The sequence below is a fragment of the Hemicordylus capensis genome, chromosome 1, assembly GCF_027244095.1.
Source record: "Hemicordylus capensis ecotype Gifberg chromosome 1, rHemCap1.1.pri, whole genome shotgun sequence".
Taxonomy (NCBI): Eukaryota; Metazoa; Chordata; class Lepidosauria; order Squamata; family Cordylidae; genus Hemicordylus; species Hemicordylus capensis.
Window position 1 is genome coordinate 329,345,667 of NC_069657.1, and position 13,344 is coordinate 329,359,010.

General features: G+C 45.5%; 1 long non-coding RNA gene across 1 annotated transcript; it reads left to right on the plus strand.

The window, feature by feature from the left end:
* The first annotated feature begins 286 nt into the window (after positions 1-286).
* Positions 287-5,083, plus strand: LOC128343017 (uncharacterized). The gene is made up of 3 exons (XR_008315309.1): positions 287-837; positions 3,286-3,359; positions 4,280-5,083. It is a non-coding gene; the product is annotated as an uncharacterized LOC128343017 (long non-coding RNA).
* Positions 5,084-13,344: the final 8,261 nt, after the last annotated feature.

The window sequence follows — 13,344 nt, forward strand, 5'->3', positions numbered from 1 at the left end:
TCCAAGAACATCTGGGGGCCCAACGTTGAGGATCCCTGTGTTACTCCACTGGAATACTCTGACATTGTCAGTGTCCAGACTATGATCCTTTATTATTTTTATGTATATATTGTTCATTTTCTATACCGCTTTACATTAAAAGTTCCCTCGCTTGAGCCAGGAAGCTTGTGCAGCTGGCCTCTCCCTCCCTCCCTCCCTCCCTCCCTCCGGTCTTGAGTAGCAGAGAATCATCGCCTGCTGGATCCTTCCGGCATCAGCCACAGTCTGATGGCCCTAACACGCTACAGCTGCGTGGGAGCTGTTCCAACAGCCAGGCTCCAGAAGTCCACGGGAGAGGTGGAGTTTGGGGCCTTCTGGCTTAAAAAGGACTGAGGCAGGCTGGAAGTACAGTCACTGGTGCAGGCTACCTCCAGGTGGCCTCCAAAAGGAGCTTTAAAAGGACTGAGGCAGGCCAGAAGTACAGTCGCTGGTGCAGGCCACCGGCAGGTGGCCTCCAAAAGGAGCCAGCCTTTGGTGGTGGCCTTCAGAGGTGGGACCAGGGCCAACTTACCATCTTGGACAGCTGGAAGGAAGACTCCTGCACCCCTCACTGTTGTCTAGTACCTAGTTAGCCCTGGTATAGGTATGTGTTTTGAGTTGAACAGGGATAGCAAGGAGCAGCTATAGTGGTGTGGAATTGATGAAGATATGGTATTGGTAGGCCAGCAGTCCATTAGAGGGAAGGGAATTCATAAATTTAATTGCTGTTTTCTCTTCCAGCAGGCCTACCATCTCTTTGACCTTGGAAAGCAATGCCAACCACCCATAGAACCTCACCCTATTACTCTGTAATGACAGGTCAGTTCAAAATAAACCTGAGGTAATGCATGATTTGATCATGGATGAAGGAACTGACCTGGTATGTATCACAGAGACCTGGTTGGGAGAGGCTAATGGTCCAGTTTGGTCCCAGATTCTCCCAGAGGGTTTTTCCATGGTGGAGCAGGTGAGAAGATGTGGGCGGGTAGGTGGGGTGGCTGTGGTCTATAAGAATACCATCTCCCTTACCAGGATCCCTGTCAGGGATTTGGCTTATATTAGACCAAGACATGATGCTGGTCACACACTCTATTTGATCTTTTGCTCTGATCAGGGTGGTGTTCCATGGGTGGGGACTTCTGTCCTCTCCTCATTATCATGGATGGATCACCATCTGGTTAAGGCAGAACTTACAGCCGCTACCCACCTCTGCAAGGTTGAAGGACCTATTAGATTGGTCCTCCCAAGGAAGTTATTGGATCCAATAGGATTCCAAGAAGCCTTGAAAGGATTTAGGGTTGGCTCTGTAAGTGATTCTGTTGATACTCTAGTGCAAACATGGGATAATGAACTTATTTGAGCAGTAGACGACACAATAGTTCCTAAGCATTCTCTCTGACCTACTTTAAAGACAGCCCCAAGGTATTTGGATGAACTACAGGAGCTGAAGTGGCGAGATCGATGACTAGAGCACAAGTGGAGGAAGACTCAACGCAAGTCTGATCAGGCACAACACAGAGCACATTGCAAGAGCTATGCTCTGGCAGTGCGGGCAACAAAGAAGCAGTTCTTTTCTGCTCGCATTGCTTCTGCAAATTCACTTCCATTTGAGTTGTCTAGGGTTGTGAGGTTGCTAGTATCTACCTCCTCTCCCGTAAATTTAAACTTGGAGCCATTGGCCACTTGCTGTGACGTTTTAAATGACTTTTTTGCTGATAAAATCTCTCAGATTCAGGCCAAGCTGGATTCCACAGTTACTGCAGAGTCTACTGTCGAGGTGTCCAGCAACTCCTCTTATGGGGTTAGATTGGATCATTTTCCTCTTGTGAGTCCTGAGGAAGTGGACAAACTGCTTCGTACTGTGCGTTCTACAGCCTGTTCTCTTGACCCTTGCTCAGCTTGGCTTATCTCATCTGGTAATCATATTATCTGAGAGGGTCTGGTAAATATTATAAATGCTTCTCTGAAGGAGGGCAGTATACCTCCTTGTCTTAAGGAGGCCATTATTAGACCACTTCTGAAGGAAGCTGCACTGGATCCCTCGGAGTTAGTTAATTACAGGCTTGTTTCTAATCTTCCATGGCTGGTCAAGGTGATTGAGCGTGTGGTGGCCTCTCAGCTCCAAGCAGTTTTGGATGATGTATTGTAGATTATCTAGACCCATTTCAAACTGGCTTTCATGTGGGCTATGAGGCTGAGAGTGCCTTGATGGATAATCTCCAACTGACTATTGACCGAGGGAGTGTGACTCTGCAGATCATTTTGGATCTCTCAGTGGCTTTCAATACCATTGACCATGGTATCCTTCTGGACTGCCTGAGGGAGTTGGATAAGGTGGCACTGTTTTACAGTGGAACTGCTCCTACCTCTCTATTAGATTCCAGATGGTGTCACTTGGAGTCTGTTGTTCTGCAAAGAGAGAGCTTAAGTGTGAGTTCCACAAGGCTCCATACTGTCTCCAATGCTCTAACATCTACATGAAACCACTGTGAGAGATCATCAGGAGGTTTGGTGCAAGGTGTTATAAATATGGTGATGACACCCAGATCTACTTCTCCATGTCGGCCCCATCAGGAAATGGCATACATTTGCCTGGAGGCAGTACTGGGCTGGATGCAGGATAACAAACTGAAGTTGAATTCAAATAAGACAGAGGTACTGATTGTGGGGAGTCAGGACCCAAGAGATGGTTTAGATCTGCCTGTTCAGAATGGGGTTACACTCTAGGGATGTGCATGAACCTGTTCGGAGGCCCTTTTACGGGTCTCAGAACAGGTTCAAACACTGGGAGTTTCCAAGTTTCGAAGGCGGGGGTGTCAGACTTTAAGGGTGGGGAGGGTGCACTCCCCCCAGTGGCATTCGGTTTTTGTAACATCCTTCGGGGCAGCAGCATACCTCTCTGATTCCCTGCTGCCTAGTCCCCTCTTCAGCCGGAAGTGGCCAAAAGTACCAGGTGCATGTGCGCACACCAGGCACGCGCTAGGATCTGGGCAGGCTCGCGCACATGTTCCAGGTACTTCCAGCCACTTCTGGCCAAAGAGGGGACAGGACGGCAAGAAGGAAGGACTTTACAAAAACTGAGCACTGGCGAGGGGAAAGCGGAGGGAGGGCTAAGTGCACCTTCATCCAACCTTCAAGTCCAACATCCCCCACCTTTGAACTACCCCTGCTCGGTTCCGTGCATATCCCTATTACACTCCCTCTGAAAGATCAGGTACATAGTTTGGGAGTGCTCCTGGATCCAAAGCTCTCTCCCTTGTTTTTCAGATTGAGGCAGTGGCTAGGAGCACTTTTTATCAGCTTCGACTGATACGTCAGCTCAGCTATGTCCATTTCTGGAGGTAAATGACCTTTAAACCTTGGTACATATGCTTGTAACCTCTAGGCTTGACTACTGTAATGCACTCTGTGTGGGGCTGCCTTTGTACATAGTCTGGAAACTACAATTGGTACAGAATGATCTCCAGGACTACACGAAGGGACCATATAACACTGATTTTAAAAGAACTGCACTGGTTGCCAATATGTTTCTGGGTGAAATACAAAGTGTTGGTTATTACCCACAAGGCCCTTAATGGCTTGCGCCCAGGGTTTATAAGAGAGCGCCTTCTTTGTCATGAACCCTGCTGCCTGTTACAATCTTCTGGAGAGTTCTGGTTACGGTTGCCACCAGCTCGTCTGGTGGCAACCTGGGACCGGGCTTTTTCTGTGGCTGCCTCAGGGCTTTGGAATATGCTCCCTGCTGAAATAAGAGCATTTTCTTCTCTGTTCGCTTTCAGGAAGACCCTTAAGACTCACCTGTTCTCACAGGCTTTTAATTAGAATGAATTTTAATAATTTGTTTTAATAGCTTTTTAATACTCTTGTTTTTATTGTATTTTGTAGATTTTAATCTGTGATTTTTAAAACTGTTTTAAAATTTTGTACACCGCCTAGAGATGTATATATCAGGCAGTATAAAAATATGATAAATAAATAATAAAATTATCCTAAATCGGTTTACAATATAATTAAAACAATGCACAAATAAAATACAGAAAGTACAGATATTAAGTATAAAAATAAATATATATTTCTATTTAAAACTTTTAAAAGCTATATAAAACATATTTTTAGCCACATTTGCAAGATTTGATTTTAGAGATAATCCACCCATGTCTAGTAAAAGCACAGATATGGACATGGTAGTTTACATGTGCCTGGAGCAAGTGTGGTAACAGCCTTTCCTTAGTTAATCTCTCTTTTTTTTCTTTTATCTCAGCAGGAATATCTGGCAGTAATTGCCAGGTGTTGCAGAGTATGACCTCTTTCAAACTAGAAATGTGTGAGGAGATGTGGGAGTATGAACATTCCACTCATCTTTCACCTCATAACTTCAGGGAATATGAGCTTTGTATAGTATTGCATAGCATTAGCCTACCCATTAGGCAAATACGACATTTATCCAGGGTACTGCTCCTGAACATTTTTAAAGGTACCAGCTGTTCCAGACTGCTCCATACCTCCTACCTTCCCCTGCCCTGCGCCCACCTAATTATCACTTGAACCACTTACAGAGGTAATGGAGTCAATAAGACACAGAGCCATGTATATTCAAAGAGGTGCAGAGCTCTGTAGGTAGAAGCGGTGCGGAACTGGACTTCTGTCTCTAAAGCCTCAATACTTAGGACCAATCCTCTCTTGGAAGGGGATTGCAATAAAGAACAATGAATGTACTTGTTACTTAAGCTCCTGAGCCTGACCTGCAACCATTTAAGGGGTTCCAGGCTCTGTAGGATCCAGTCATAACCCTCAGGCATGGCATTAGCTAGGAAGTATCCTTGGTTCACCTGCAGTCAGCCTCAAACTCCTAATCTCAAAGCCAATGAGTACTGACACTGCCTGACTTTCCCTTCATCGCCATTTCCTACAGTAAGTGGACTTTTGCATAATTTTATATTGCAGTACACTTTAGAAGCCGCTGTTACAATGGAAAATGGAAAAGACCATACTATAGTTCCTCTACTTTTCTTGTAGGGATGTGCGAACAGGTTCAGTGTCGAACCTGTTCAGTTCAATCGTCCGGTGTCAAACCAAACCCCTACCCGGTTCGGTTCAGCACCAGCCATTCGGGGGGGGGGGGTGTGCAATCATTAAATTTGGGTGGGGATTTTTTTAAAAAATGTTACTTAATCCCTCTGGGGTGCTTCTCCGAGGCCACAGGGGGGTGTCTGGGGGTTCTCCTACCCCCACCAATCTCCATTATGTGTGAAATCGCCTTATTCAGGTGGTCTTCAGCCCATTCCAGGCCTCATCCCCATTGTGGTGGCCATTTTGGAGGACACTGAGCATGCCCAATGGGCCTCTGCGTGGCCTGGGTCATGCCCGGCCATGCAGAGGCCCATTGGGCATACATGGCTGCCTCAGAAAAGCAGCCCTGGAGGGGGTAAGTTTAAAAAAATTTAATTGTTCATGAACCACCACCACTACCCGGACAGGACCAGCGAGGTTTGAGGGGGTGCCAGACTGAACTGGCCCAGTCTGGTTCAGGTCCAATTTGGACCCAAACCAAACTGGACCAGCCAGTTTTGTGCACACCCCTATTTTCTTGGGCAATATGATGTCATTTTCCACATCATTGTCTATTTCTATACTACCCTTGATCCTTGCTCTGCACATATATTGTCCAGTTTTTAGCTAACTGACTTGGGGATGGAGCTGTAGTGAGGGATAAAGCAACTTGGGGATGGAGATGTAGTGGGGGATGTTGTTCAGTGGCAGAGCATCTGCTTTCCATGCAGAAGTCAATCCCTGGCAGCTCCAAGTAGAGCTGTAAAAGACTCCTGCCTGAAATCTTGGAGAGCTGTTGCCAGTCAGTGTAGACAATACTGGGCTAGATGGACCAATAGTATAAGGCAGCTCAGTATAAGGCAGCTTTCTATAAGGAAGTATTAGTATAAAGCAACTTCCTATGCTCCTAGGAGGTAATACAGAGGACTAATGGCAAAGTAGGGACGTGCAGAATGTTCTGAGCTTGGAATGTTCTCACATGAAACGTGTCATTGTGAGTGTTCTGAAATGGAATGCCCTTCAAATGAAGGGCACATCCCATCAGAACAACTGTTTCCGATAGAATGAGGCTTTCATTTGAAGGGTGTTCCATTTCAGAACAGAACACTCTCCATGGCCTGTTTCAAGTAAGAAAGTACCGAGTTTGTAATGTTCTGCACATCCCTATGGCAAAGTCTTTCAAACATATAACCAAAGCACCACTGAAACAAATATGTGCATTCATAGCAACTCCAATGCAAGTATGGAGCTCTGTGAATACAACGGAATCTCTTCTGTCAACCTAGGAATGCTCCATGTGTCCAACAGTGTGCACACAATGTCCCTTGAGATATGTAGAGAAAGGAGCTATGGGTCGTTTGCACTGTGGCTTTGTCTGATGCTAGCAGCTCCCAGATGATTGGCTCATGTGAGCCAAGGGTGAAACAAGGAGGAGGGAATGTCCCCCCCCCTCTCTTTGGTTACTCACATAAATGAATCAGCTTTGCAAGGAATTATGTCCTTGACAACATCCATTATGTGTATCTTTTAATGAACTTTACTACATTATAATCCTCAATATTTAGAGCTTTGCATTGTATTATCAGAATAAATCAAGTATGTAGAAATAGGCTGAGAGAACAATATAATTATATACTATAAGGCTCACTCAGTGGGAGCAGTTTTATTAGTATCTCTTCAGTATTACCCTAGATAAAAACTCCTTTTTGAACCATGATGAAATGAAGACATTCGCAAGTGCTGAAACCTCCTGATCTGCCTGCTCTCTCTCATCATCACCTGTTATAGCCTTAAGCATTATAACATTCACTGGGATATTTCTACAGCCAATTACTTACAGCCCAGGCCAGTTTAATAACCACCTGAAAAGAGAAGTGGCCTGCCAGAGGGCCAGTAACCTTTCACCTGCAGAGCCCTTGTTCCCCTGTCCACCTTGAACCATTAGGTTTCCTGGGCAGAACAAAACAGAGGGACACATTGTATTGTCTTGAATAGATTAATCAGAGGCAAGGAGGATTCTGCTCTGAGTCATGGAGCAATCTATGCTTCTTTTTATCTCTCACTGTAACCATAGGAACCTTTGAAGGAGGTGGCAGGTTCAGGGCAATAAAATGGCTGGAGTGGGGTGTGAGAGAGAGTTAAGTCTGCCATTTCTGTAAGTGACTTTCTCCTGAAGCTTCCTCACTGAGGAAAACTCGAACTAAGTATTTCAAAATGTGTATCTGAGCATTTAAATTCAGCTGCTCACAGTTAAAACAAAATAAAGCAAAGCCAAAAAAACCCCAAAAAACCCACCAAAAACCTCCAATCCTTGTCTTTCCTTGTCTGTTTGTAAGTGCCTTTCTGTAGTGCACCTGCTCTCTGACTTTGGTGTGCATTGGTCTGGGTCGCATTGGTGGATTGGTGAGATCTGGTCAATCCTTTGAGTGTGGTATGGCACAGACCTGATGGCTCCTTCCAGCTCTGATTCTGTTATTACCTCCTCTGCACACCCAGCTTGTTAACATTTCTATATTTTGTCAATGTTCCTTCTCTTCCTTTCCACTAGCCAAGTTCTATCATTCTCACATATTCCTCAACATGAGTATGTTAAGTGTTGGTGAGGACAAAACCAACAATCCACAAACACAGCACGATGAGCCTCAGGAACTGGAACTGACAATTGATTTCATATGTAATGAATTCTGAGTACTGCAAATGTTAGTCTTTTTGGAAGTTACATGCTGTATGACAAAAATGTATGAATTTATGAAACCCAAATGTGATAGCGTGCTTTAAGGATTGTCTGGAAATTATTTGGCAGGACTTGCAGGCAGACCTCACAGAAATCATTAATTTGGCTTGCTTGAAATAAAAGTGCAGCCATTTTCACACAAGTTCGTTGAAGAGGAAATGTCACTGCAGTCTGGCTTTCCCCTATCACTTTCAGACAGTAAAATAAATGTACCCCTGCATGATCCAAATGCTATTTAGCACAACCCTGGATACAGGATTCTTCCAGAGACTAGAATTTTGGAGACTGAAACAAGAGGCCTTTTGCCCCCCGCTCCACGAGATTTATAATTTGGGACCCCAAACCTAATGGGCTAACAGAGGTGTGCAGGCTTGCACATGTGAGATCTGGCTAATTTCTTTTTTGAAACCCCACGTGGATATGCGCATTCAGAAATCATGAAAGCACCTGTAGAATCAACAAAGTGTGGCAAGCAAGGTCTCAGAAGACATTTGTTTCCTGCTTTTCCACCAGCAACATAGTCTTTAGTCTTACAACATAGTCTTACAAAAGATCATTAAATAAGCAGATAACAATAAAAAAATCAGTGATGTATATAGCCAAAACAACCTAGTTTTAAATTTTTGTACTGTATTTTGTATTCTTTCTTTGGTGTGTTGGGATTGGATGTGTTTTAGCTGTTTTGTTTCGATGTTTTAATATTGTGCTGTGAGCCGCTCAGAGAACAATGTGTCATGGGGCAGCTAACAAATAAAGTGTATTTATTTTATTTTATTTAAGAAACACAGGGGGTGAGGGTAAGATGTCTAGGCCCTGGGGAACTTTAGCTGAGAAAGAATATGACTAAGCCGGGAGGAGCATGGCATAGGCTTCTATGTGCATGCATTATGTGGTGGAAGTTCTTCTCCTAATAGGGAACGCCTCATCTTACACAGAACCTGAGTGGCAGACAGGTGATGCAGCAGGCCAAAGAGAGGTGGGAGGCTCTTTGCGCAAAGTGCCGAAAGCAGTGCCTCCAGTGCACTGCGAGGTGCTGTTCCTACATGCTTCTCCCCTCCCTCCAGTGGCTTCAGAGCCCACCAATAGCCCTCCTCTGCCAGAGCCACCATCACTGCCGTGCCATGCCACACGCTCACCAGCCAGCCACAGGCTGCCTGCTCTTGGAAACAGGAGGCAGGCAGAGCAAAGGAGGATGGAGAGGAGGGACAGCAGGAGGATACCGGAGAGGCCAAGGGCAGAGTGCCGCAGGCCCAGCTCACCTCCTCCCCCTCAGAGCACCCCAGCTGCATTGCTCTGGTCACGTGTGCACAGTTGCACACACAGAGCAGGTACTGCTATGGCCGGACAGAAGGGTCTGTGGCTCGGCAGCCTTCTTGTCTGGCCCCACCATGAGTGGAGCAGATCACGCAGCCACACAGCCACCCTCATACAGTCGCATGATTCGCGCTCAGCCGCCCGGGGCGGCAAGGGGCAACAGCAGACCACCACCACCTGGGATATAATTAAACATATGGGGGGGTCCAAGGCATCTGGGGGACTGGACATCTGCCTGTGTGTCCAGGAGAGAGGGCAGACCTACAAGAGACTAATTCAAAAAGTGAAAATGTGCAGAAAAGTCACTGCTCTGTTCGAAATAGTCGTGTGAATGAAGAGATAGCCAGTGTCTTTCAGCAAGCAGTGTCCTGGAATCTGCAGTTAGGTAGGCCTTGGTCTGATTCCACTTCAGCTGCTGACTTAGGTTGAACACAGGCAACTTTCTGCTTTGTGCGGTAACAGTGTGGTAACTTAAATCATTATTTAATACATTAGTCAACTATGGTGTCCTGGCAAGCAGTAAAGGAAACTCACCCCTGCACCTGATCTGAAATCCAGGGAAGGTGGACCATTGTCAAGACCAATGAATGGCTTATCAAGTGATGTTGTGTACACTTTGTATGTTCATTGTGGTAAATTTCCATTAAATAATTGCAAATGGTTGTCTGTATCCTCATCTGTTTGTATTCTCATCTTATTTATTTATTTATTTATTTATTCATTCATTCATTCATTCATTCATTCTCTATGTAAACTGCTTTGGAAATGTTTGTTGAAAAGTGGTATATAAATATTTGTTGTTGTTGCTGTTGTTGTATTTATAGTCCAAGAACCAAAATATACAGTAAAATTGCTGAGGAGAGTATGCGGGCTCAGAGAATTAGGACTAAGGACTAAGCTGGCACACTGTGAAGTGTTCATATGTATTTCTTATACATCTTATAAAAGACACACTCAATATCACAATAAAGTTAGAATTATAATGGGCTAACAGGTTTGTGGCAAGCAGGGGCAGATTACGCTTTTTGCCGCCGCCCAAAGGCTTTTGCCTCCCTTTTACCTTAAACAAAAAAGGTTTACCTTTTTTAAAAAAAAGGTAAAGGGGGGGCTTTCTTCTCACCCACTCCACCCTTGCTGCAATCGCCGCTGCCCATGGAGAGGGGTGGCAAAATTTGAGGAGGGGCAAAAATTGCTGCTCCTCAAATTTTGCTGCCATAGGCAAATGCCTACTCTGCCTCTCTGTTAATCCACCACTGGTGGCAGGTAAAAACAGGATGAAGATTGTAATTAACTTTGTGTTCTCATTGGTTCTATGTAGCGGCAGCTGTGAAAAAGGCCAATTCCATGCTAGGGATCATTAGGAAGGAGATTGAAAATAAAACTGCTAATATCATAATGCCTTTGTACAAAATGATGGTGCGGCCACACCTGGAGTACTGTGTACAATTCTGGTCACCATATCTAAAAAAGGACATTGTCGAACTTGAAAAGGTACAGAAGAGGTATGATCTAGAGCACCTTTCTTATGAGGCAAGGCTACAATTCCTGGGGCTATTTAGTTTAGAAAAAAGAGGACTGCAGGGAGACATGATAGAGGTCTATAAAATCATGCATGGAGTAGAGAAAGCGGATAAAGAGAAATTCTTCTCACATAACACTAGAACCAGGGGTCATCCCATGAAATTGATTGCATAATAAACTTGTGGAATTCTCTGCCACAAGATGTGGTGACAGCCAACAAGCCGGATGGCTTTAAGAGGAGTTTGGATAACTTCATGGAGGAGAGGTCTATCAACAGCTACTAGTCGGAGGGCTATAGGCCACCTCCAGCCTCAAAGGCAGGATGCCTCTAGTACCAGTTGCAGGGGAGTAACAGCAGGAGAGAGGGCATGCCCTCAACTCCTGCCTGCAGGGTCCCAGCAGCATCTGGTGGGCCACTGTGTGAAACTGGATGCTGGACAAGATGGGCATTCTTGGGCCCAATCCAGCAGGGCTGTTCTTATTTTCTTACGATAGCATAACAATACCCATGTCTATTTGTTCCTCTCATTTGATGCAAAATATAGTTTGGGTTTTTAACGCTTGTCCGGAAAGTTCTATGTGCTCAACTGGCAAAAGTGTTTATTTTGGGTATTTTTATTTTTTTTTAATGACATATTTAGCACACCCCATATACAAATCTCCAGGCAACTTAAAACACAACAATAATTAAAATATTACCGCACAACAATTTAAAATATAGCTAGAAACTTGAAAACCTAAAACCTTAACACTATAAATTAAAAGCCTGATTTAAGCAGGTATGTTTTTTATTTAGTAGTTAAGTAGTTAAAATTCATCTTGTGTATAGAACTACTTTTTGTGGCCATCGAGGGTTCCCCACCATCTTTAGCGAAAGTCATCACCACCCTGAGCTGAAAGCAGGTGAAACCTGTCACTCTCTTGCTTCAGTTTTTATTAAGAGAGGGAGGAGCTCCCCCATCTGTTGGCTCATCTTGTCCTTGATCCCTATGCTGCTCCCTCCGCCAAAGCCTGATTTCCCGCCAAAGTGGGCCGCTTCCTTGCGCGCGGCCAGTTTAGGGAACCTGGCAGCTGGCCTAAGAGTCCAAAGGGCTCATGTGCTGAGTCCCAATGCTAAAAAGGCAACCATGGTCTTTACTGAAGCTATCCTCACACACCCTTCTTCCCACAAGATCGGCTGGTCTTTCCACCACAAGAAAGACTTGTACTCTGGCCCACCCCAGCCCTACACACCCCATGCCTGTTACATCTTTGATCACTGGTTATGATGAGTTGGTTACACTTGCTATATATTTTCCGTCAGAAGCTGGAGGACGCGTCTAGCTAATAATTACTCTTTCTCAGGAAATGGTTGGAGGTGTTTTCGCTTAGGAGGGCCTTCCAGCCATAGAGCTAACTCCCCCCCTACACAAACAAACAAAACTTCACGGGGGGGTTGGGAGGGGGGTAGAATGGTTGGAAGGGCGGTATAGAAATTGAAGAATTATTATTATTGTTGTTGTTGTTATTGTTAATAATTTGAATCAAATATTTTTTTAAGGTCATTTCAAAATTAGATCGCTCTTTTACTGTTAATAATATCCATTAAAAATCCAAAGAGGCACTGTGACACCAACGGCTAAAAGTGGTTTCTTGTGTGGCACTGACTGTCGTAGGCAGCAGATGACCGCATCAGAGGCGCCGCGGCTGGGTTGAGTGAGTCTCTTAGGTGACTGGCAACGTTGCAAGCTCCTGATCGCCGCGCAGTCTCGCTGGGGGAGGCTGTGGAGCAGCTCTAGGGTTAGACTGGAGAAAGACAGACGACGGGAGTTGAGGAGAGGAGGGTGGGTGACACGAAAGAGGCATCGGAGCCCATTTTAAAAAGTTGGAAAGATACTACGTGTGTAGGCCATGGAAGAAAGGGGACTTTTTCTCAGAGCAAAACGACTGTCTGTATTATATGCTGCTTTAAGGCCACCCCACCCCCGCCCCCTGACTCATGAAAGCTGCCCCGAGGCTAGACCCGCCTAGCCCAGCGGCGCAGAGTCAGAGCCGTGGGTTCCCGTGGCTCCACGGATTCCAGTGGGCGGGGAGGTCCTGGTTTTTGCTTTCTGAGACGGCGGTCGCTAGACTGGTGACTTCGGCGGCAGCAGCCAGCGAAGCAAGCTTTTCTGGCCCCGGCGAATTTGTTCCTCTAAATATGTGGGTTATATTTTTGCATTGGTTGCGTCCTCTTTAGACATTGACGTTTTAATGACAGCCCGTTGGGACTCCTCGGATCTCAACGCCTCCTGTAGTGACATGTTTATTGAGCGCTGCCGCTTTGCCGCTTTTTAACTGTATACGGCCCCCGCTTTCCCCAGAGATGCCGAAAAGGAGAGCCTCGTATTCACCACCCGGGGAATCCCAAGTTCCATCCACGATCCATCCCAAACTAAGCACGTCCGTGTCCCATTTGTCTTCAAGGGAGAGATTTAAGCAGGTGCTCAACAGATGGTCGCCGCCGTGTGTGAACTGGTACACATTTAAACTCTGCAGAGAATTGCCACAGACTCTACTCCCCCCGCCCCAATTGTTCACTTCGTGTGTAAAACACTTTATGCATCAGATGAAGTGAAATCTAGTCTGAGAAAACATATGTCACAATAAATCCGTTAGTCTTGAGGTGCCACAAGACCAGTGATGTGGTTGCAAATTCAGACCTGCAGGCGCTCTCCATGACAGCCCCC